Genomic DNA, 24,564 nt, shown 5'->3' with positions numbered 1-24,564 from the left:
TATTCTCTCCTCTCCTTCCTCTTTTCCCTCTCTTCTCAACTCTTTATCTCGTGACGAATTTCCTGTTGTATTCCGGACACCGCCAGACGATTTTATTCAGCTTGTCCTCCTCCCTGAGATGACGTTGTTACTGTCTCCAGACGATTTTATTCACCTGTGTCTTGATCCCAGGTACTGAAGGGGTTAATGAAGGCTTTATCCAACACCTCAAGTTCCTTTTCTCCCAAACTGTGTAACATCGTCAGGAGATGGCAAGACTATAGTGAATTAATACGTCATGGTGCTGAAGAGGCTAATATGGGTCTGCGAGCGTGAAGGGATTAGAGGCAATCGTAGTGAGGGGTTAATGAAGAGTGTGTCCAACCCCTCCAGTTTGACTAATCTCTCTCCCGAGCTGAAGAAAATCGTCTGGAGATAGTAAGGGGACGTCATTGTAGTGAAAGGGTTTGTACACAGTAGGCCTTTGTTCTTTTGATGTCATTGTGTGTGTGTGTGTGTGTGTGTGTGTGTGTGTGTGTGTGTGTGTGTGTGTGTGTGTGTGTGTGTGTGTGTGTCTGTCTGTCTGTCTGTCTGTCTGTCTGTCCGTCTGAGTGTGTAAAGCAATTATGGGGAAGAAATGAGACGGTTCGGTGCCTTTATACTTCTATAATCAGATTTCTTTTTGAGGCGAAGATGCACTTTGATAGGTTGGTGACTATTGGCTGAATGCAACATGTCCGAATAACATTTACTATCCCAAATTTCCTCATCAGATATATGTTGTCAGTTAATAATAAAGACAGTATGAAGTAATGTTGCATTCAGCCAATTATCACCAATCTGTCAAGTGCGTCTTCGCCTCGATAAAAAAAACTGAGTATAGTGGTATTTTCTCTCTACCTTCTTTCTTTATCTTTTTTCTTTTTTCTTTCTGTCAAGTTGCGTTTCTTTACTTCTGTGCTTTCTTACCTACCTGCTTATCTACCTACATCCTTGAGTCTGGTGTGTTGATTATGAGTCTGCCAATTATCTGATAAAATTAAACCACCCATGATCGAGAGAATTCACGTCAGACATTTTATTCAGCAGCGTGAGTATACGAACCTGGAAGTGTTAATACTGTCATCAGTAACCCTCTCATGGTCGGGACAGCTCTAGTAGTCTATTCCAGCAACCACCAGACGATTTTACTGAGCTGAGAGTTCGTCATAGGAAGTTTTATTTAACTTTAACAAAAATGTTTCCTTTTTAAAGACGGTTTCCTTAATGTACTTGAAAAATCTCCAGGTTCATCGAATAACTCCGGTTAATTTTCAGTTAATCCTGCATTGACTCCTGTTCCCTTTCTCAGTGCTCAGTAAAATAAATCTGGAATTGCAGGGTGAGTTTGTGCGTGTGTAGTTTAATCCTTTACTTGCCTTGCCTGGGAGGTCCATCTGTACCACCGTGACCATTGCAAACACCGATGAAAATTTGGAGTGCAGGTGTTACCCAGGTGTCGGGCGATCAGAACTCATTTTGATTTGGGCAAGGTGGATGCTTCAGTGCTAATAACCCACCTGAAAAGACGAAGTGAGGTAGGGTCCAGAAACAGAGAGACATACAGAGCAGCACAGTGGGAAAGCCGACTAAAATGTGCCAAGTAAAATGGACCACATAGGCATTCACACGGCAGTCAAGCCATCGTTTTCCTAGTCCACCATACAAGCATTGCCATTTGCACTTTTTTCTTTATAACTGCTTCATAAACACCTGTCGACCATCAGATTAATATAAGGGTTCCAGATGCCCTTCATGTGTTTCTCCCTACATACTTCATCCACCCATGTCGATCCCTTGGCAGTGCTTGACTTCATCGCCTTCCCCCTCTCGCTGCCTCACACAGTCATTAACCACATCCATTCACCTTTTCTTTTCTTTTCCTTTTTTTTTTGAGGGGGTTAACTATGCCTTCCCCATTTTCAGACTAATATTCACCTGTTTCACCGCCCTATCCAAATTCTGTAATTGACCATGCAATGCTAGCACACTCTTCTTCCTTTATCAGTGTGTATATATATATATATATATATATATATATATATATATATATATATATATATATATATATATATATATATATATCCCATTGGAGCCCAGCGTCCAGAGTAGTGGACAGAACTGGGAATTTTCAAATCTTAATAAAGTAGGGAACCCCCCCGGTAGGGACCTATGAGCTTCGCGACTATGAGCCGATAGGCGGAGGGCGGTACGCTTTTGTACCCTCCCAGTGCAATGCCTCGCCCAGAAGCTCTGGGATTCAATGGGATATATATATATATATATATATATATATATATATATATATATATATATATACTTACTCCACACCCTTCACGAATCGTTATTAATCCATTCCCGTCCACTCCACACACTCCACACACATTATTTAACACCTGTCCCACCTGTTTGGCTATTCTGTCAAGTTTTGCATTCATGAAAAAAACAAAACTTCCACCTCTAAATAGTTAATATGGACACTGACGCACTTTTATGCAGTTCTCTTGCAGCCTCATAATCAATTTAATAATAATAATAATAATAATAATAATAATAATCCATCCATCCATCCATCCACCCATCATCCAATCCTACATTGCTCCATGAGGAGCGTAGGAGCCCGGGGCTAGGCACTTGGTTCCGACATTTAAGATGAGAGTGACCAGCCTCACTCATCCCTGAGTGGCATTACATGAGCAATAAACCCCAATCATTCCTTGGATAATAAACCCTCACCGGCTCAATCCGACTGGAGCGCAATAATTACCCACTAAACCACCAGGGGCCAAAATTTGGTTATATGGTTACCACCCAGCGTAGTAAATGGTTTCCTGGTGTACAGGAAACCATTTGGCTTGTCACTCAGTGTAGAGTCACCCACAGGCAGAAGGAAGAAGAAAGAGCAAAGGAAAGAAAGACAGAAGAGGAAACGTAAAGTTACCCGTAGGCAGAAGTACAAGGAAAGAATGAATGAAAGGAAGACGGAAAAGGATGGAAGGAAAGAAAGATGGAGGAGAGGAAAGGAAAGGGCAGACACCCGACAGCGGCACTACATCGAGTGAGTGGATGGTGAGCGCCCCCACCTACCACTAAATAATAATAATAATAATAAGAAGAAGAAGAAGAAGAAGAAGAAGAAGTAGTAGTAATAATCATGATAATAATAATATTAATAATAGGCTAATTGCATTCTGATCCCCTGAAATAAGAACTAAAATTATTGATATGATAATGCGAAACGAAATAATTAAATGACAGTACATATAGTAATTGAACCACAGATATTTTTAGAACTGATAGAGAAGGCAAATCTGACCCGATGTTAAGTAGATAAATAAATAAATAAATAAGTAAAAAAGGGTATGGGAATTCAGTTACATTCTTTTTTACGCGAAAGTTAATTAAGTAATTTAAGTGATTTCCATTTAAAATTAACTAGTTTTTTTTATCGATTAACCTGACTTAATTTAGTTGGAAAGATGGGCTAAATAAGTTGGCTATTGAAATTGGATAGGCGATATACTCTCCCCTGCTATATACTTACATACTTACTTACCTTGGCTGCCTACTTACATACCTTCCTCCCTCCTACCTACCTATCTACCTGCCTTCCAGACCGCCTACCTACTTACCCTCGTACCTACCCGCCTTATTACTTTCTCGCCTACCTACCTTGCCAACCACCTGCCTACTTACCATTTCTTTCAGCCTTACACCTCATCAACCTCCCCCCCCTACCCTCCCTTCTCTCTCTCTCTCACATTTCCTTCCCTCCCTCCCTCATCATCCATTCTCCTTCCATTCACTTATCGTTCTCTCTCCTTCACTCCCTCCTCCCTCCCCCACCCTCCCCACCATTCTCTCCTCCTGTCATCACTTCACCTCACATATTTCATCGTCTGCCACCCCTTCCCCTCCCTTCCCTCTCCCTTTCCACTGTGCCTATCCCCCCTCCTCCCCTCACTTTCATCCCTTTCCCCTCTCCCTTCTGTTTTCTTCCATCTCCCTCCTCTCTGTCCCTCCTCCCCTCTCTCCTGTCCTCTCCCTCCCTCCCTTCCCTCTCCCTCTCCCTCTCTTCTCCTCTCCTCTCTTCTCCTCTCCTCTCCTCTCCCCTCCCTCCCTTCCGTTATTCTCTTCCTCTCCATCTCCATCTCATTCTCTCACTCTCCCCCCCCCCGTTCTTCTCTCTTCCCTCTCTTCTCCTTTCATTTCCTTCCCTTTCCTTTCGCTCTTCCCTCTCTCTTCACCTTCCCTTTCCTTTTTCCCTCTTCCTCTCCTCCCCCACCCTCTTTCCTCCACTTCCGCAATCCCTCCTCGCCCTTCTTTCCCTCCTACGTGAGTCCTTCCTTCGTTCTGTTATTCTTTCCTCTTGCTTCCTCATTATCTCACATCTTCGTTTCCTTCTCCTCCCTCCCCCCCCCCTTCTGCTATCCTGCATTCCTTCTCCACCTCTCTCTCTCTCTCTCTCTCTCTCTCTCTCTCTCTCTCTCTCTCTCTCTCTCTCTCTCTCTCTCTCTCTCTCTCTCTCTCTCTCTCTCTCTCTCTCTCTCTCTCTCTCTCTCTCCATCATTCCTTCACCCTTTACCGTCCGGTACTTTTACTTGTCTTTTTCTCTCTCTCTCTCTCTCTCTCTCTCTCTCTCTCTCTCTCTCTCTCTCTCTCTCTCTCTCTCTCTCTCTCTCTCTCTCTCTCTCTCTCTCTCTCTCTCCCCTTCCACAAACATACTGAAGGAGAGGCACAGAGAGAGAAAGGGGGGGGGGTGTAGGACAGTGAGAGAATGAGTGGGAAAGGTGTAAGGATAGTGGGAAGAGTGGAAAATAGAATAGGAGGGGATGGGCGTGGATAAGGGTGGGGTCGCGAGTGGGTGGGGGTGTAAGAGTGGGCAGGAAGGGTGTAGAAAAGGTGGGAAGGGTATGGAGTGACGTAAAAGAGAAGGAGGCGGTGGAGGCGTGCAGCGAGAGGAGTACAGAGGAGGTCAAAGAAAAGCAAACAGCAACAGACGTGTTGGTCCTTTCGTGTCTGTTTAGTGTATGCTAGGTTATAACCAACAATACTATTCTGTCAGCTAAAGATAAGGATGGAAAAGCAGGCAGGCTCCCTTCACACACCAAACCCTCCAGCCGATGCGGGCAGGAAATAGTGAGAAGGACCACCATACAGCATAGAAAATCTGTCTGGAAATTTCATAGGACGGAGGGAAAACAAATCTTATTCTACTATATCTACCTGGAAAGTAGAGTAACATTAACTGACCAGTAATTATTGTTGTTCTGCGCTTATATTTTCCAGGATCTGAAAAAAAAAAAAAAAAACTAACGAAATATGTTATTCAGAAATAAAGATGCTAAGCTGGGGGTTACATGACATACTTAGCTACTGTATGTGATTTTCAAAATTCAGTACTATGTTCTACATTTGAGGGCAGTTTGGTCCATATATTTATAACTCTATTATAGAAGAAATACTTAACTTCATGTAATTGAAATCGCTTGCCGATACTTTTATACCCATTACCTTTGGTGTAATCAGAGCGATCAGCTGTGGAGTATGTATCAATAGCCATATTATCATGTCCTTTGAATATTTAGAATACTTGCATTAAATCTCCTCATAACCTGCTTTTAATTACGATAAAGAGATTCAGGGCTTCTGAACGCTCTTCGTATGGTTTATTTCTCAATCTGGGCGTCATCTTTGTCACCTTTCTCTGTACTCTCTCAAGTTTCTCCATATCCTTTTTATAATAGGTGACTAGAAATGAACACAATGCTATAGGTGCGGGCATACTAAAGAATTATACAAAGTGGGGACAATATTTTCGGATTTATATTCGAATGCTGTACGTATGAATCCAATCAATGTATTGGCTTTTGTAACAGCTTCTGTGCCCTGTTTGCTTCGTTTCAAATAATTTGTTATTATAACTCATAAGCGTGTTTCATGGTTTACCCTACAAGTTGGACATTATTCATACTGTAACTGGGCTTTACGTTTCTACTGCCATTGTTGAGCACTTTGCATTTATTAATACTGAAATCCATTTTCCATGTTTAGCTCCAGATAAACGGTTGATCAAGATCTCTCTGAATTGCCTGCCTTTGTAGTGCTGTATCTGCTCTGCTACCTACTGTATTTTGGTATCGTCGGCAAATTTAGAAATCTTACAAAATCATCCTTCATCAGTATTATTTATGTATAATAAAAAAAGAACAGGGCCTAACACTGAACCCTGCGGCACTCCACTGTAATTTATCCAGTCTGGCTCTTTTTTGTTATTATAACTCATTGTTTTCATCCGTGAGCCAATCTTCGACCCATCCGAGCACATTGCCACTGAAACCATGTGTCTATAGTTTTTGAACGAGTCTGATATGTGGAACTTTTGTCAATAGCCTTTTGAAAATCAAGATAAACAAGTTTAGTAGATTTAGCCTCGTCGCACATGTTCAGTATATCGTTGAGAAAGACCAACAGATTCGTGAGGCAGGAACGAATAAGCCAAAAACCATGTTGCAAGACTTTGATGAGATTATTTGTTTCTAAGTGTGTCTTCACAAACTTGTCTCTGATAACATTTTCAAGTAAACTGCAAACCACTGATGCTTAATTAATTAGGTGGTAGTTTTCTGGTTGGGCTCTGTTGCCCTTTTTGAATATTGAGGTTACGTTTGCAAGCTTCCATTCGTGTGGCACCTCACCGCTCTTAAGTGATAATTTAAAAGTTCAGATATGGGCTTTGAAATTTCCCTCTGTAGTTCCTTTAGTACACGTGGAGGTGTTTTGTCCGGTCCCGGCTTTATTCTCCTTTAATTTGCTAATTGCAAGTAGTACATCACCATCACTAATTGCAATAGCATCGATAATGTTGTTCTCTTCTATAGGAACTTGAGAAACTGCAGAATCGTATGTTTATTCTTTATTGTAAATACCGATGCGAAGAAAGTATTAAGAATTTTCGCCATCTTACTTTCATCATCAGTATGCTCTCCGCTACTGTGATTACGGGTCCGATTAATTATTGGAGGTATTACCTTTTTGCTTCTAATGTAATTGAAAAATTCCATGGGATTTGATTTGCTGATACTGGCAATATGTGCCTCAAGGTTTTTATTGCTGTGTTTAATTCATATTTGTCTTTCCGTCGAAGAGCATCATATTTGTTTTTATCGCTTTGACTCTGTGGTATAATAATTTTTGTATGCAAGATATTTTACCAACACACATTGTTTAATATCAGATTTCCGCCATTTGGGTTCAGTATTTTCGGCCGACCTTCTGTAGTGCAGTGGAATACATAACTTGACTGCATTGTTGAGAGTCTCTGTTAAAAATTTCCATGCATCATTAATATCTATTGTTTTGACGATGGGGCAGATGTTGGAGTGGGTGGGGTGAGGGTGCTGGGTTGGGTGCAGAGTGAGTAAAGGTGGAGGGGAGAATGAGAGAATTGGAGCAGTGGAGGTGATGATGTGGATGGGAAAAGAAAGAGAGGGTAAGGGTATTGGATGGGTTTGTAGGAATGGGTAGAGGGGACGGATGGGCAGGGTGTAGGATGAGTGAAGAAGGCGTAGGGTGTGGAGGGAGGTGGGTGACTGGAGTGGATGTGGAAATATGTTGATAAGAAATTGGGAGTGAGATAAAATGGCGAGAGAGGAAGGAAAGTGAGCAAAGAAAAATGTGGATGCATGAAGGAAGAGGAATGGATGGAGGAAAGTGGGGGTGAGATGGATGGGGGAGGGTTGGGGGTGGGTGGTTGGAGGGGGGTTGGGGTGGGGAAAGAGACAGGTTTATTGAGTGTTCATATTGGTGACTTGGGAAAGATGAGTGTGGGTGGAGAGAGAGAGAGAGAGAGAGAGAGAGAGAGAGAGAGTGTGTGTGTGTGTGTGTGTGTGTGTGTGTGTGTGTGTGTGTGTGTGTGTGTGTAAAAGAGTTGAGGTAAGGTATGAAAACGCTCAATATAAGCGAGGAAAAGAATTTGAGTGAGAAAAAGATAGAATTGCTGTGGGAAATATTAGATAAAACGAGGTAACCGGTTATGTCTGTGTGTGGGTGTGGGTGTGGGTGTAGGAGGGATGGTAAGGGTGTTGGTGTGGGTGTGGATGAGGGTGTGGGTGTAGAAGAGGAGGATAGGGCGTTGGTGTAGATGTGGATGTGGCTGTGGATGTAGAAGAGGTGGTGAAGGTGTTAGTGTGGGTGTATGAACATATGGGTGTGGGTGTGGATGTAGGAGAGGAGGGAAGGATGTGGATGTGCATGAGGGTGTGCGTATAGAAGAGGAGAAAAGGGTGTTAGTGTGGATGTGGATGTAGGAGAGGAAGTAATGGTGTTGGTGTGGGTGTGAATGTGGTTGTATTGGTATTTGTGTGGGTGTGGGTGTAGGAGAAAAGATGTGGGTGTGGGTGTTGGTGTTGCAGAGGTGACGATGAGGGTAATGGTACCTCATCGTTATTACTGCATCACAGTTGCTAGGTAGTTTGCTCCATTTATTGACAACTCCGTCAAAGAAATAACGCATTTTCTCATTTGAGCACAAGCGTTTGCCAATAATTTTATATTCGTTATCTCTAGTGCAATTCGAGCAGTCTGATGTGAAGCACTTACCAGCCGTCATATTATCACGTCCTGTATACTTGAATCAGATCCCCCTGTACTCCTAGCTTTGTCAAGTTGAACGTATTTAGCTCACCCAAACTTACCTCGTATGCTTTGTTCCCGATCGGAGTATCATTTTTGTCACTCTCCGGTGCACTCTTGCTAATTTCTCACCACTTGAAGTACATTGTTAAACCTGAACACAGTGCCCAAGATGTGGGCATAACAATGGACTGTAAAGGTGAGGATGATGTTCTCTTCGCTGAATTCGAATGCTGTACGTATGAACCCAGCATGTTTGTTTTCTTTACCGCTGATGTGCACTGTAAATCCACTTTCTAGCCAGGTTAAGTATCATCAGCAAATTTGGATATTTTACGAAACAAACCTCTGTCATTACCATTACTTTAATATAGGATCAGAGTGGTCCCAAAACTGAATCTTGTGGCACTCCACATGTAACATTAAGCCAGTTTTTTATTTACCTTAATGCATTACTACCGGCACCAAGGACTCTTAAGTTTCACAAGAAGTCTTTTGTGGAGAACTTTATTAAATGCTTTATGGAAATATGGATAGATTACAGTTACAGATTTTGCTTATCGTTCTTATCAGTAAAGTCACTGGAGAAGTCAGAAAGATTGGTAAGACATGTTCAGTGGTTCCAAATTCCATGCTGTGAGACTCAGATGGGATTGTTTTGTTCTAGGTGCTTAACAAATATGAGATTGTTTTGGTTTTAGTTTGTCTCTTATTAGTGTGGATTCCAACATCTTGTATTCTACTGATGTTTAACTAAGTGTACTGTGATTTCCGAGTTGGGATTTGTTACCTTTTTTTTGTTGGAATTACATTTGCAAGTTCCCAAGAATTTGGTATATTTCATTGTTTACCACCATTAAAACTTGAGTATATATCTTTTCTGGCCCAGGTGTTCTGTTTATCTTAAGTTTGTTGATCGTAAACAGAACATCTCTACTGATTATAATGCCGCTGAATTAACTACCATCATCCACACATACAGGGATAGATGAAGGAACTGTGCATGAATTCTCAGTGGTAAATACAGACGCAGAGACAGCAGTAAGAATTTCAGTCATCTTGGTTTCGTCTTTAGTAGGCTCTTCCTTTTGCAATAACTCACGGGCCTACAGTTTGAGTTAATATTTTTTGGCTTCTAATGTAACCGGAAAATTCTTATGAGTTTGATTTATTAATGCTTTCAGTTTGTGCCTCGTGGCTTTCCTTGTTTTGTTTTCATTTTTATTTTTCAGCATTTTGAGGAAGACTATGTTTTATCCTCATGATTCTCCTCGACTAGTAATTAATGAACATATTTCTTTTACGGCAGGACAATTGTTTTCGCTGTTCCACCATTTTAGTTCAGCATTTTTCCCAGACTGTCTGTTATGCTGTGGTGTGCGTGTGCGTGCGATGGTAGGAGTGTGGGTGTGGATGTGGGTGTGGGTGTATGTGGGTAGTGTGGATGTGAGTGTGGGAGGCGAGGTTTCTTTTAGGTGTGAGTGTAAGAGCAAGTGCGGGCGTGGGTGTGGATGGTGGTTTTAGATGTGGGTGGTGGGTGTGGTGTACAGTAGGAGAGGTGTGGATATGTGCATAGCAGAGATGTGGGTGTCGAAGCCGAGATATGGATGTGGGTGTAAGAGAGATGTGGATGTAAGTGTGGGAGGTGGGTGTAGTTGTGGGTGATGGATGTGGGTGTGGGTATAGGACAGTTGTGGATGTGGGTGAAGAAGAGTCGTGTGTGTGTGTGGATGTGGATGTGGGTGTGGGTGTAGGAGAGATGTAAATGTTGGTTTGAGTGTGGGTGTGGATGTGAGTGTGAGTGCAGCTTTAGGTGTGAGTGTTAGTAAAGCCGGGTGTACTGTAGGTGTGGGTGGCTGCGTGTGTGTGTCTGTGTGTGGGGAGAGAGAGAGAGAGAGAGCGTGTAGGTGGGGGTGGGTGCGGCCGTGTGGGTGTGTCAATGCAGATGTGTCAGAGTCAAAAGAAAAAAAAGCGAGATTAAAGTGAGAAGGCAGAATGAGAGAGAGAGAGAGAGAGAGAGAGAGAGAGAGAGAGAGAGAGAGGAAAGAAGACAAAAAAGGGAAATGGTGAGAAATAAGAGAATAGCAAAATAGGAAACAAAAATAGTAAATAGGGAGGAGAAGAGGAAGAGAAAAACAGATTATAAGGACGGAGGACGGGAGGGAAAAAATGAGACTGAGGAGAGAGGAAAGTAGAGGGAGAGAGAAAGAACGAAAGAGCAGACAGGGAGAGCAGTAGAGAATGGAAGGAAAAAAAAACAGAGGAGACAGAGGGAGGAAGAAAAAGAATAGGACAGTTGAGAAGGAAAGGGGAAAAGAGAGTAAGAAAAGAAACAGGTGAGGAGAGAAAGTAGAAGTGAAGGGCAAAGAGAATAGGGCAGGAAAGGTGAGGAAAAGGTAAATAAAGAGAGAAGAGTAAAAGCAGTAAGGAAGAAGAGAGAATGGGGAAGGAAGAAAAAAGGAATAAAGGAAGAAGGGCAAAGAGTAGGAAGGAAAAGTAGAGAGAAAAGGGAGGGGATAGGAGAAGGGAGGGAAGGGGAAGAAGGAAAAAGAGTAGGGAGGAAGGGAGGGAAAGGTTAGCAGGGAGAAAGAAGATGTACTAAGTGGAGGAGTGAGAGTGTGATGAAGGGAGAGGGGGATGAAGGCGGAGTGGGAGGGAGAGAGGAAGACATGAAGAGAGGAAAGCAAAGGAGTGTAGGAAGGGAGAAAAAGGGAGAAGAAGGTGGAAAGAAGGAAGGAAGAGCAGGGGGAGAAGAAAGTAGAGCTGGTAGTGGGAAGGGGAAGTAGGGAGAAAGGGAGGGAGGCAGGGAGAGTGGAGAGGAGTTACTGGAGGAGTGGGAAGAGGGAGTGGTAAAGGAAGGGAGAGGAGGAAGGGAAGGGAAGGGGTAGAGAGGGAAGAAGGGCGATGAGTAGGAAAGGAGAAGGAGAGGATAGGGAGAGGGAGGGTGGGTAGGGAGGGAGAGTGGGAAGGTGGGGGAGGCAGAGTAGGGAGGGGGAGGGGAGAGGGGTGAGGAGGAGAAAGGGGAGGGAGATGAGATGGAAAGATTTAGTTACCCTGAAAAGGAATTGATGGAAAGAGGCCAAAGTTATGGAGGTGGGCGGGGATGAGAGAGAGAGAGAGAGAGAGAGAGAGACCGAGGTGAGGGTACAGTAAAGTGGTAGCGTGGTGAAAAATGAGAGAGAGAGAGAGAGAGAGAGAGAGAGAGAGAGAGAGAGAGAGCGAGGCGAAGATGGTGTCAGTGAGGATGGAAGAATGGCGTGGAGAAAAGTGATAAAAATACAAGATAGCATTGTGTGGGGGGGAGAGAAAAAAGGGAAATGGAAGAGAATGGAAGGAGGGGACAGGGTAGGATGGGATGGATGAGAGTGGATGAATGATGCTAGAAGGGATGGATGAATGGATGGATGATGAGAAGCGGGGTGGTTGGATAATGGATGGACTGAAGAACTGAGGAGGATGGAAAGGTTGAGTGAATGGACAGTGGATGGATGGATGGATGGATGATTGGTTGGGTAAAACTGAACAGGATTGAGAGGATGGGCGGATGGACGGTCGGTGAGTGGATGGATAGATGGATGATACGTGAAGGGGTAGATGGATGACGAGGTAGGGATCATTGGATGGATGGATGGATGATTGGTTGGAACAGAGTGAAAAGGGATGGATGGATGCTTGGATGAAAGAATGGATGGAAAGCTGGTTGAATGTTAAATGTGGATGGATGGAATGAATTGACTGGAAACAGAGAGGTGAAAGCAGAATGAAAGAAGGTGGAAAGGATGGATGGATAGATTGACGATGATGTGTGAATGGGTGGATAGATGGACAGTTGATTGGATTATACGAGTAAGGATGGATGTACGGGGGGATAGACTGATGGTTACATAATGGAAAGAAAATGGATGACGGTGGATGGATGGATGGAAGGATATGTGATGTGAGATGGGGATGCGGGGATGGAAGGCTGGAGAAAGGATTAGGATAGATATACAAGCATGATAGTTGGTAGTGGGTGGAAGGACTGGTGTATGGATGGAAGGATGAAAGGGATAGGGTGGGAAGGGTGAATGTAAGTTATGGATGGACAGATGGACGTATGGAAAGGAAGAAAGGAGCCATGGATGGGTGAATTGATGGATGAATGGATGGAAAAGGGATGCTAACGGTTGGAGAGAGAGAGAGAGAGAGAGAGCAGGTAATAAAAAAACGAGCGAACAAGTACACACAGAAAAATGAACGAGAACTGAAATGCAAATGGAAAAATGAGAGAGAAACGAAAAAAGGGGAAGCAACAGGAGCACTCAGAGAGGACATAACCCCCAAGCCAGCACTGTCCCCTCTTTTGACCTTGACCTTTGACCTTCTTCGCTCAAATAAAGTCGTTCCTCTGACGGCTTTCAGTGTTGGTTCCTAATGTGGTGAGGTTCCATCGAATAGTTTTCAGACTTTTTCAGACAGACAGGTAGAAGGATAAACAGAGCGAAAAACATGGTTGCCGTGGCGGGGGTAATAAGAGAGGAAGAAGAAAGAAAAGGTGGGAGAGGGAGAGAGAGAGATGGAGGAGAAATTGAGAGAAATGTGAGAGGGATAGAAGAAAGGGAGAGAGGAAGAAAGTTAAAAGAGGAGAGAGTGACGAAGAGACGATGGAAAAAGTTAGGTGGGAGAGAGAGAGAGAGAGAGAGAGAGAGAGAGAGAGAGAGAATGGCTGAAATAGAGGAGTAAGAGCTGGTAGAGAAAAAATGAGAAGGGTTGAGTAATAGGTACGAGAGAGAGAGAAAGAAAGAAAGGAAGAGAGAGAAAGAGAGGGAGGGGTTAATAGGAGAAAAACAACGAATAGCTACGAGAAAGATGAGTGATAAATTGAGAGGAAATGGAAAGAAGGAAAGAAAAGGAGAGAAAAGAAATACCAGACAGAGGACGAAGAGAAAGAAGTAGGAAAAAGAGACAGATTGGAGAGAAATTAAGAGAAAAGTGAGAGCGATAGGAGAAGAAAGAGAGGAAGAAAGTTAAAAAGGAGAGAACTACAAGGAGGCGGTGGAGAGAGAGAGAGAGAGCGGGGGAAATAAGTGGTGACTGAGTGGAGTGCAGCGGAAGGTGGTATCAAAATTGAGAGAGAGAGAGAGAGAGAGAGAGAGAGAGAGAGAGAGAGAATGAAATATTAGAGAAAGAAATGGTAGAAAAAAATGAGAAGGGCTGAGTATGAGGAGAGAGAGAGAGAGAGAGACAGAGAGAGAGACAGAGAGAGAGACAGAGAGAACGTAGAAATGACAAGTACTGTAGTAAGGGAGTGGAGTTCAAAGGGAGGTGGAGTCAAAATTGAGAGAGAGAGAGAGAGAGAGAGAGAGAGAGAGAGAGAGAGAGAGAGAGAGTGGGGAGGGGGGGAGGAGGTTGACTCAGATGATTAACGTACACTGTTGTCAAGCGCTGTGCATTTCCCCCTTCCCATTCCCCACTCCTCCCCTCTCCCTCCCTCCTTCCCTCCCCCGCTATCTTCAATCGATCCCCCCCCCTCTCTCTCTCTCTCTTTCTCTCTCTCAAAGCACGAATTACTGCTGTTGTTAATGAATGAGCACCTTTTTTGGACTGATATGGTCGTTGTGATGTGTGTATCCTTGTAGTTACATAAAATCACCTCTCTCTCTCTCTCTCTCTCTCTCTCTCTCTCTCTCTCTCTCTCTCTCTCTCTCCTTTAATACCTTGTTCTCTGTGTTTTCATATTACCTTTGGTCTCAGTTATCACCTGTTCAGTAAAATCCTTATAATTCCCTTCTTAGTTTTGTCCTATTTGTTTTTTTATATATTTATTTATTTTTGTCTTGGCACTTTTCTCCCTTACGTTGTTGTCCATGTAATGTCCTTTTTTTGTCCTAATAAGTATGACGTATTTTATGATTCTATTTTTATGTCCAGACTTGCTTTATCTCGATGTCCCACTAATGTCCTAATATGTCGTTCTAAAAAAGATGTCCGCAATTACTGCTAATTCTCACCTCTCCTGGCACACCTGAGAGTCTTGTTATTCTCTCTCTCTCTCTCTCTCTCTCTCTCTCTCTCTCTCTCTCTCTCTCTCTCTCTCTCTCTCTCTCTCTCCCTGTGTGTGTGTGTGTGTGTGTGTGTGTGTGTGTGTGTGTGTTTTATGTTATGTTTGCATGTGACAGTATTCTTCAGAATTGTTATGTAAAAGTGTGTGTATGTATCTGAGCATGAGTGTGTGTGTGTGTGTGTGTGTGTACAGTATATATATTTGGAAGTATGTGCCTTCATCTCTGTGTGGATGGGTGTGTTGTATGTTTTCACTGGTATGTATTTATGAATCTATCTGTGTATTACTAGAAACTGTCATTATTCATTTTATTATTTTCCTTTAATTTATGTATGCTTTTGTACCATCACCAGCGCTTAATTATATCCCATTAGTAATTAACAAGTCTGTCTGTAATTATGGTTGAAGTTATTTATCTTTGCATGTCTTAATCAGTATATGAAGGAACTCATTATGAATGTATGTAGGAGTATCTCAGCGTACGTATATATTTTTTTGCGTATGTATGTGTGTATGTATGTATGTATGTCACTTGCATTATCTGGGTGTATATGAATGGATGTATGCATGTAGGGAAGTATTTGTATGTATGTATGTATGTATGTAAGTGTATTTGAAAGTGCAAATATGAGTGGATGGATGGATGTGCACAGAAATCTACATTTGTTCTGCCATCATTATCATCATCATCATCATCATCATCATCATCATCATCATCATCATCAGCCCTTTCCCGTTATTGTGCATGGAGTGCGTGGGACCCGGAAACAGAAATGAAATATACGAAACGGGAGAGAAAGGCCAGCGAAAACGTGCCACACATCCATTCGCACGGCACCCCAGCCTTCGAAATCCCGCCAAAATAAGATGGAGGGCAGAAAGAAATAGTTCCCCTTCTTTTAGCTCCATGGAAGAAAACGGGCATCACGTTACGTCACTTTTGGACACATCCCTAGAGTCGGATTCACAGATATTCTTACGGTCAGTTTTGTCTCGTAAGTCTGATGTTGAATTGTAGGAAGAACAGAATAAGAGACATGACGAGTTTCTGTTCTTTCCATTCCTAGTTCTCTCCTTGTTCTCTCCTTGTTCCTCCTCCATAATACAGATATAACCCACGATCATTTTCCTTCTATGACTAAGATTTATTATTACAGGACGAACAGGAGATATGGAAAACCCTTTACTCACCTCCCTTGTCCATCCTCCAAGAAGAAATCATTACCACGACAGGGAACCGCGATTATTAACCCTTTCATAACGAGTGTCTTATTTAAATTTGTAAAAAAAAATCATATGAGAGGAAGAATGTCATCGTACAGAAGGGGTTTTTAGAATTAATTTTGCCTCTAATTCCTTGATACTATACTTATTTTTTACACTTACAAAAAATAAAAAGAAAATTGCTATCTCTCCATCTTGAATGTCGAGTTGTAACAGGAGATTGACACTAGAACAGGATGCTTGTCACGAAGAAGTGCCATGGAAAGGACATAGAGCTGTAGTACCGTCTTTTTCCATCACTGAGTTAAGCTGCAAAAGGACGAAAATTTGGGCCACGTTAAATTAAAAGGAGAATAGGGAAGGGTGGCAGTTCTGAGTGAAATAAACTGATGTAGGCAGGAATTATATATATATATATATATATATATATATATATATATATATATATATATATATATATATATATATATATATAAACGAGTTAATTCGCTTTACACACATATATATATATATATATATATATATATATATATATATATATATATATAAACGAGTTAATACGCTTTTTTTTTCTAACCCCTTGACTAAGAGAGGTCCTTCCTAAGCTGCAAAAAATCGTCTGGGGTTAGCAAAAATAAATAAAAATCGTCTGAGTGGCAAGAATCAATGGCAAGAATAAAAAATCGTCTGTGAAAATAGAAAAAATTGTGTAAGAGAAAAAATCGTCAGTGGCAAGCATAAAAATCGTCTGAGTGGCAAGTATGAAAAATCGTCTGAGTGGCAAGTATAAAAATTCGTCTGAGTGGCAAGTAAAAAAATCGTCAGAGTAGCAAGTATACAAAATCGTCTGAGTGACAAGTAAAAAATCGTCTGAGTGGCAAGTATAAAAATACGTCTGAGTGAAGAATTAGCAAAAATCGTCCAGGAGAGAAAAATAAACGAAAATGGTCTGAGTGAAAAAAATGAATAGAGGCAAGAATAAACAAAAATCGTCTAAAGAGGGGCAAGAAAAAGCAAAAATCGTCTAAAGAGGGGCAAGAAAAAGCAAAAATCGTCTAAAGAGGGGCAAGAAAAAGAAAATACCGTCTAAAGAGGGGCAAGAAAAAGAAAATACCGTCTAAAGAGGGGCAAGAAAATGTAAAAATCGTCTAAAGAGGGGCAAGAAAAAGCAAAAATCGTCTAAAGAGGGGCAAGAAAAAGCAAAAATCGTCTAAAGAGGGGCAAGAAAAGGCAAAAATCGTCTAAAGAGGGGCAAGAAGAAGAAAAAATCGTCTAAAGAGGGGCAAGAAAAAGCAAAAAATCGTCTAAAGAGGGGCAAGAAAAAGCAAAAAATCGTCTAAAGAGGGGCAAGAAAAAGCAAAAATCGTCTAAGAGGGGCAAGAAAAAGCAAAAAATCGTCTAAAGAGGGGCAAGAAAAAACAAAAATCGTCTAAGAGGGGCAAAAAAAGGCAAAAATCGTCTAAAGAGGGGCAAGAATAATATTTAAAAAAGGCGTCATCTAAAAAAAATAATAATGATCGGGCGTGGCTGCGGTACACTGAATATATTAATAATTATTTTTTCTTTTTTTTTTTTTAGTTTACGGCACTTCTCTTTCTCCCTCCCCTCCTCTCTCTCTCTCTCTCTCTCTCTCTCTCTCTCTCTCTCTCTCTCTCTCTCTGAGGATGTATGTATGTATGTGCAAGAGTGTGCGTGTGTATGAACGAAAATATTGCACTGAGTGTTTTCACATGTATGTTTGTAGATATGTATGTCACTTCTTTTGTGTGTGTGTGTGAGAGAGAGAGAGAGAGAGAGAGAGAGAGAGAGACTGGCAGGGAGAGCTTACAGGAGTGTAGGGAGAGCTTTAAAGTGCTCTGTTGTTCTACCTGAGAGAGAGAGAGAGAGAGAGAGAGACATATACATACTGCCTCGTCCAAATCCACTTACGCACGAATCTTGCTCTGTGTGTGTGTGTGTGTGTGTGTGTGTGTGTGTGTGTGTGTGTGTGTGTGTGTGTGTGTGTGGTTTCTCGCGATATTTCGGTGTGGGAATGTACGTTCGTGTAAGGGTTTGGTAATTTGCAAACATGACTGTGTGAGAATGCGTGTGTGTGCGTATGTGTACGTGTGAGCTCGTATTTGATCATGTGCGTGTGTATGCAGGTGTCAGAATGTGCATCGATACGTGTGTGCGTGTGTGTTTGTATGTTCGTGAATATGTGTATGTATGTAGTAGTAGGTATATGCATAAATGTTACCAGTATTTGTATATATGTGTGGATGTGTGTATGAATGTACGTTTGCTTGTAAATTTCGGCAAGCAGATGTATAAGTGTGAATAAAGGAATATATATGAATTGCGAAATATAAAAAAAATGTGTATGTATGTGCTCGACTGGATATGTATAATTATGCATTCAAATGAGCAAAACAGGAAAACACGAAGCAAAATGAACCCAAGTCTAAACCCTCTGAACCCCCCACCTCTTCCTCGTCATTCCTAGTATCCCCTTCAAAATCTTCGCTCGGGGAATGTGCCACTTTTTTGCGTTCATGTTCCACTGTTTTTCGTGTGCTTGTATGGCTGTATACTGTGTGTAGGTATTTTCACTCGTGCTGTACAGGAAGTTTGTGTGCGTGTTTTGCTTGGCTGGTAATGTGTGTGTGTGTGTGTGTGTGTGTGTGTGTGTGTGTGTGTGTGTGTGTGTGTGTGTGTGTGTGTGTGTGTGTGTGTCGATTAAGGTACTCACTCGTGCAGTACATACATACTGTGTCTAGATGTGCAGGAAGTTTGTGTGCGTGTTTTGCTTGGCTGGTATAGTGTACAGATATGCGCTGTGTGTGTGTGTGTGTGTGTGTGTGTGTGTGTGTGTGTGTAGATTAAGATACTCATAAAAATGAAAGTATACTATACATGCAGTACACTACACTGCCAAATTACCTCACCTCTCACGCACACACATTTGCAGGAACATGACTTTACGCTCACACACACACCTATACATACATGCATATACAAATACATCCTGCTACACACACACACACACACAAACACACACACTACGCTTACACTCATACACCCTCACTTTGACTCACTCCCAGACACACGTACAAACACACACACACAGGCATAGTCTACGGGGTTTGCCTCCCTCTTCCAGTTCAGTGTCTCTCTAGCTACGGTGGGGGATGGTCACGCTGTCCTTGGTGCTCCCCGGTTTCCACACACCTGCCTCACACCTGTCTTACACCTGTTACACACCTGTCACCCCATTCCGGCACACCTACACACACCTAAACCCCCCTACAATTACCTCCTGGACCTGTGTTATTGGATATTGTGGAGTTTAGTCACATGTGTAATCTGATGTCACAGCTGTTGCGGACTTACACACCTGCTCATAGACTTGATCCACACCTGCCATGCCTTTGTGTGTTGAGGCAGGCAGTTGTGTATGCAGTTGTGTACGTCGTGGGCTGCACAACTGCCACTGTCAACGTGTGCTTTATTTTTTTCTGAATATTTGAGTTCCTGTGCCTCCTACAACTGCAGCGTTTTCCACAACTGTCTCTCACTCTACACCTGTCATTCACTCCACAACTGTTACTCATTCCTCAGATGTTACTCACACTTGCCTGTCACTTTACGCAGCTGTCACGCACTGTTTACGACGGATACACACACACACACACACACACACACACACACACACACACACACACACACACACACACACACACACACACACACACACACACACACACACACACACACACACACACACATACACACACACAAAACCTTCCACCACTTGTCAAACATTCTCTACAACTGTCACACCTCTCTGTACGTAGCATTCCACAACTGTTACACCTCTTTGTACGTAGCATTCCACAATTGTTACACCTCTCTGTACGCAGCATTCCACAACTGTCACTCTCCCCTCACACAACTAGCCCTCGCTTTCCTCAGTTACCACACATTTCACAACTGTCATACCTTTGCATCACATTCCACAACTGTTGCTCATTTCACACAGCTGTCACACGCATTACACAACTGCCAAAATGTATCCCACTAGTGCCACACCACAACTGTCAGTTTACACACCTGTCACACGCCTTTCATAACTACAAGATATATTCCACGTCCATCACACGTGGACATCTTTCTCATTCCACAACTGTCACTCCATTCACACACCTGTCATATACCTTCCATAACTCTTAGATATATTCCACAACTGATGCTCTTACATTTGTCACATTCCACAGCAGGCACTTAACACAACTGCCTTCCACAACTACCAGAATATACTCCACAATTTTGACATTCTACACCTGTCATATTGCACAACTGTTACTCTCTTTACACAACGTTCATACCTACGACTACCAGATACGTCCAATATTTATCACTTTCCACAACTGTCACTCATTTTATACAGCTGCCATATACCCTACACACCTGTCAGGTATATTATTTGAACTGTCACACCTACATGTCATTTTACACAACTGTCATAAACTCCACAGCCACCACATATATTTCTCAACTTTCACACCCCTATAACATTCCACAACTGTCAGTTCACATAGTTGCCATACATCATCCGCATCTTGTCACACATCTTCCACAGATCACACCTCACCACGTCACATTCCACAACTCTCATTCACTTTGCACAACTCCAGCGCATCTTCCACAACTGTCACACGTTCTTCACAACTGTCACTCACCTGTCACACACCTTTCTCACTTCTACTCATCACATTTCACAACTGTCACGTTTTTCACAACTAGGCACATTTTTTTTGCCGCAACTGCCACACCGCTTCAAGTAACATTCTACAACTGTCACGTCTCTTCAAGTAACATAATACAACTGTCACTTACCTTACACACCTGTTACACATACATCCCACAACCTGTCCCATTAATCCACAACTTTTACACTCTTTTACACTTTGCTTCACGTTTTCTACACACGCCTCTACATCTTTAATTTTTCAGAACTGGCGTTTATTTGAAACACCTTGCACCCAGCCTACACAATTTCACTCTTTTCACACATTCCACAACTGTCACATACTTTCCACAACTTTACCAGCATTTTTTCACAACTATCTCTCCTTTCACAGCCATCACACCTCTATATGTTACATTCCACAACTGTCGCTACAACTCCACAACTGTCATCCATCCTTCACACACCTTCCATCCACACCTGGCACACGTATCATTCCAAACTCTACCACTCCCTTTCCACAGCTATCACACAGTTCCTACAACTACCACGCCTCAACAGATCACATCCACAACTGTCACTGATCTTTCACACACCTGCCACACCTCCTCTACACAACTGTAATTAACCTCACATAACTCCACAGCTATCACTCCTCTTTCACACACCTACAGTACCTTCTTCCACAACTGTCACACATCTTTTCACACGCGTTCCACACCGGCCACATAACTACAATTACCCTGTTGTAACTCGGTGAAGTGTTGCGAGTCCAAATGTGTTATTCCAGCTGTGTTTAAGTTATAATTGGACACCTGCCTCCGTAACTATAAACCCTCCTAAGCACCAGGTGTGTATAATTAAGATGGCTAGGATTTGCTTTTACCTTCAGTCATACAGCGAGAGGACATAACAACCAAGTCAGTGTTAATATAAACGTGATAAAATTCGACAAAATGAAGGGACCAAAGTGATTAATAAAGTAATAAAAAATATATGGTCTGTGATAATAGTAAACTTATGGAGATTTATCGTAAAAATTTCATATCATCCTTTATTTATTAGTACGACTCCTGGTTCCATATTTACGACATTCTTACGACCATTCCTAGTCGTAACTGTGATCTGTTCTTGGAGTCAGGACAGGGACAGTGTTAAATATTTCCGTGCCTTCTGTTCTTTCTGCAAAAATGGTTCTTAGCTACGAGTGGAAAATATCGTAAGTTATTTTAGGCGTTTCAGTCCTGGCAACATACCTTCTGCTTTGTGACGCATTTCTTTTTTTGTCCTGCTATTTCCGGACGATTTTATTCAGCTCCGGAGAGACTGATAAATGGAACTGCATATGTCCTTTATTAACTCTATCATACTAGGGTTCTCTCTCTCTCTCTCTCTCTCTCTCTCTCTCTCTCTCTCTCTCTCTCTCACACACACACACACACACACACACACACACACATAAACGCAATAAAACCGTCTGGTAGTGGTAAGAACAGAATAATAACGACGTCCACGAGCTGAAGGATTAATATTTAGCCAGGCATATATCTTTTCATAATACCTTGCAAACACGGTAAAAAATCCCATGACACATCAGGCGTTTCGAACCATTAAGCGAACCGAGAGTCGAACCCTTTGATGACTGTGCGAGGTCTCATTCGGATTTTACTTTTTTTTTTTTTTTTTTATACGGACTGTAAATGGGTTGTTGAAAGAAGCTGTGTATTTTATAGATAGAGGTGCGTCAGCGTGATACACCTGCCCGACACGGTGTAGGTGAGCTGTTGTCTGTGCGTGTACCTGTGTGAAGAAGACAGGTGTAGAAATTAATGAAATGCAGCTGTTTAGTGTTACCTCATTCATGATCGGAACAACTCTTAGTGTTGTATTTCAGATAAAGTTAGATGATTTTATTCAGGTGTAAGTGAATAAGAGGGGTCTAAGTGTTTATACTGGTACCGTCAACCCTAGTATTGTGCTGCAGATAAAGCCAAGTGATTCTGTTCGTCTGAGAGTGAGTCACAGGAGCCCGAGAAGGTTGAATACTTACTCCAAGGTGTAAACGAACTATTAACTGCGACTGTGCGTTTGTGAATAAAGCAGGTGTATAATAGTGCTCAAAATACACCTGTTAATTGATCACTTCCCGGTGTAAACGAACTATTAACTGTGATTGTACGTACGTGATTAAGACAGGTGAAGATTAGTACCCAAATACACCTGTAAATTGCTGACTACAGGGTGTAATCGAACTATTGATCGCGACTGCACATTTGTGAATAAGAATAGATTTCGTATTCAAAGCACACCTGCCATACACCTGTTGACCCCATCAGGCTGATATCTTTCATGCTCCCTCCACTCAGTTTATTATATTATTATTATTATTATTATCATCATCATCATCATCATCATCATCATCATCATCATCATCATCATCATCATCATCATCATCATCATCATCATTATTATTATTATTATTATTATTATTATCATCATTATTATATTGTTCAATCTGTATATGGATGATGATATAACAGAGATACAAGGTAGGACAGTGGATATCGGAGTGGCCCTAAAGAGAGAGCGTAGCATTTGGAAACTTCCTGTTCTGTTGTTTGCTGATAATACTATACTGTTAAGTGAAGACGAAGGGGAGCTGCAAGGTTTGACGAATGAGTGTGGGAGAGTAAGTAGAAACGGAATCTAATGGTGAATGTAGGGAGGAGTAAAGTTATGATCTTCGAGAAAAATGAAGTCACTGAATGCACAGTGAGGCTGAATGGTGAGGAAATGGAAAATGTGAGTGGGTAGTGGATAGTGTGATGAGTAAGGATGGAAGTTGGGAGGACGAAGTGCCTGAAAGCGTACAACAGGGTCCTTTGAAAGCAGTGGTAAGAAATAAGGCAGTGAGCATGGAAGTAGAAAAGTCGCTGCATGATATTGTGATACCAACTTTAACGTACGGAAGCGAAGCTTGGACTTGGAAGGATACAGGCCAAGATTGAGAGCAGTGGAAGTGAGTTATTTAAAAGGAGCATATAGAGTTACATGGAGAGACAGACTAACAAATGAGGAAGTGAAGGACCGTTGTGGTGTGGATGTGACAGAAAGCGTAGAAGAAATACACTGAGGTGGTTTGGCCATGTGGAGAGGATGAAGTAAGAGGCTAACGAAGAGAGTGAATGTGAGTGGGAGGGAGGGAGGGGAGAAGGATGAGGAGACCGAGAATGAGATGGGATGGAAGTGAAGAGGTATATGAGAGAAGGGGGTGTGTGAGCTGCAGGAAGGGCAGCGAAATGGCGGGGGACAGGGCGACATGGAGGCGAATTGTTTGTGGCCTCCTCATACGGGATTAAGGCGTCTGACTATAGATAGAGGGATTATTATTATTATTATTATGATTATTATTATTATCATTATTATTATTATTATTATTATTATTGGTATTATTATTATTATTATTATTATTATTATTATTATTATTATTATTATTATTATTATCGAGGTTTATGGAGGTTTGGAGGGTGAAGTGCTTGAAAGGGTACAGCAGGGAAGAAAGGTTGCTGGTTCTTTGAAAGCAGTGATAAGAAACAGGGAAGTGAGCATGGAAGTGAAAAAGTTACTACATGACAGTATTGTGATACCAACTCTAACGTACGGAAGTGAAGCTTGGACGTTGTTGGAAGGACACAAGTCAAGAGTGAGAGCAGTGGAAATGAGTTATTTAAGAGGAGCCTGTGGAGTCACATGGAGAGACAGGCTGACGAATGAGGATATAAAGGAGCGTTGTGGTGTTGATGTGGATGTGATAGGAAGCGTTATGAGGAACACACTGAGGTGGTTTGGCCATGTGGAGAGGATGGAGGGTGAAAGACTGACGAAGAGAGTGTATGTGAGTGAGGTGGAAGGGGAG

The sequence above is a fragment of the Coenobita brevimanus genome, chromosome 103, assembly GCF_032717465.1.
Source record: "Coenobita brevimanus isolate Jiangsu-jjx chromosome 103, ASM3271746v2, whole genome shotgun sequence".
In the NCBI taxonomy this organism is placed as follows: domain Eukaryota; kingdom Metazoa; phylum Arthropoda; class Malacostraca; order Decapoda; family Coenobitidae; genus Coenobita; species Coenobita brevimanus.
The sequence above is the reverse complement of the archived record's forward strand: the minus strand, read 5'-3'. Positions refer to the sequence as shown.